At 37.7% G+C, this 1,911-nt stretch overlaps 1 non-coding gene across 1 annotated transcript; it reads right to left on the bottom strand.

The window, feature by feature from the left end:
- Window positions 1-1,524: 1,524 nt before the first annotated feature.
- LOC111755579 (small nucleolar RNA SNORA11) lies at window positions 1,525-1,653 on the bottom strand. The gene has a single exon (XR_002790132.1). It is a non-coding gene; the product is annotated as a small nucleolar RNA SNORA11 (small nucleolar RNA).
- Between the last annotated feature and the right edge of the window lie 258 nt (window positions 1,654-1,911).

The raw sequence follows: 1,911 nt of genomic DNA, 5'->3' as shown, positions 1-1,911 counted from the left end.
GCTTTTGTAGTGAATTGTACTACTTCTATTAGAAAAATCAGATGAAATTTTTTACATATCCTAGAATTTTGTGGGTCTTTTGGACCTTCTGTGTTGCTCGAGTGAACAGATGCAATACAAAGTTACATAGAGAATTTTGATACTTTTGCACACATGTTCACACCTTGCTTTTCATCATACAAAGTATATAAACACAGACAGCTTCCTGTATTGATCAGAGAAAGGTAGTAAGATGCACCACCAGTTACTATTATGCTAAAATACAAATTTATGGTACAAAAATGAGGGATGTTTCTTACAATACTCTTTGATCTGAATTCAGTATAGTTCCTTATTCCTTCCTTTTACAATGAGAAATTTTTTTCAATTGCTAATTTATGTTGGAAGAATTTCACTTTCTTTTTGATACTTATAAGGGTAAGTATCAAAGTACTTATACAACTGAGAGTCTGCCTTTTTGAGTATCAGAAAACCTGAGCATTTAAAATCCCGAAGCACCATGACCAGTATCCAGGGCAAGTCGTGGCAACACGTGAATGACATGGCTTTACAGCTCCATCACTATGGCCTAGCCAGTGTAGCCACCATGGCTTCTCTCTTGGGATGGCTCAGCTCATTACTCATGACTATCCATGTCACATGTTCTAAGTTCTTGACATCTTCAACTTCTGGGTGTGTAAACTGAACTTTTGTCCAAGGTTCATACCTTGCCCTCCTGTGGTCTCTTGGAAGAAAATGTGATCATGCCGTAAGATGTCTGCCCTCTCAGGACTTCTTCTAAAACCTGTATAAAATCTTCCATGATTCTATAACTGTTGCATTCTGAATGACTGAAAAACCATTTCCAAATAAGTGATATCAAGATCAGTTTCCAGTTTAAGCAGGAGCCAGGCTGTTCTTGAGCATTATGGCAATAGCCTCTGACTGCTTGGATAGCGGAACTTAGGTATGCACTTCTCTAGATGGCTCTGATTGAACCAGTATTTCAAGGAATCTCTTCTCAAAGATTTCCGTAGTGGACCTTTATCCCTGTGCTTGTTGGTGTCTGCTGACTTCTGATATTCCCTCAAGACATCTTTTCGTCTTGCCCTTGTAGGAAGTACTTTACTTCTGTTAGTTCTAGTCATGGCAGCAAACCCATAATCCTATATCCCAACATTACTGGTATTTTCTTTCTGACAAATCTCCAAACTTCGTATTATAAAGCTCTACTATTTTCTCCTGTTGAATTGGATGAAAGCAGGCAGTATTAACCATGTCATAGTCCGAACTTTGGGTTTCCTTGAGGTTTCCTCTGCTAAATTGATCATTCCACTACTCTCAGTTTCATCCACTTGGGTCTTTTGTACTTTTAAAAATTTATAGACAATAGAAGTTCAAAGTCTTTATTTTTAAGACTACCAATAGATCATCTACGGATACACTGAAAATGTCCACTCCCTCACTAAATGTTAAGCTTTTCCCCATTACTGAGCTTTGTCACATTGGTACTATCCAGAAACTAAGTGAAAATGTATGGAGTACATGTGTAGGACAGTTGCTCAAAGGGAGGTCACTAGTTTTGTGCCCCTTGATACAATGATCCTAGATTCCTATTTGGTGTTTTGTCAACAGAGAAGCCATTTTTCAGGTAACTTGCTCTGAGCACACTCTAATTCCATTCATTTGTAAAATCTCAGGATGTAACTAAAATTTTCTACCATCATGCAAAACATATGGCTTTTTTTTTTTTTTTTTTTATCTAACTGCCAGTAAAGGCCTTGTTTCCAACTGAAACCTCCTTAGCCTGGCTTTACCTATTAACATTCCTGCTACCATTTGATCTGATCTCTGACCAGTCTTGCATATCAAGTGCTTCACACAACACTTCAAGACTTCTCTAGCTTGCATGACTAAACCTTTCCAAATTAT

This window comes from Cavia porcellus, unplaced genomic scaffold (assembly GCF_034190915.1).
Source record: "Cavia porcellus strain 051 isolate PalLab524CR breed Dunkin Hartley unplaced genomic scaffold, mCavPor4.1 scaffold_3, whole genome shotgun sequence".
Taxonomy (NCBI): Eukaryota; Metazoa; Chordata; class Mammalia; order Rodentia; family Caviidae; genus Cavia; species Cavia porcellus.
Note: the sequence above shows the minus strand (reverse complement) of the source record. Positions and strands in the feature narration are given on the sequence as shown.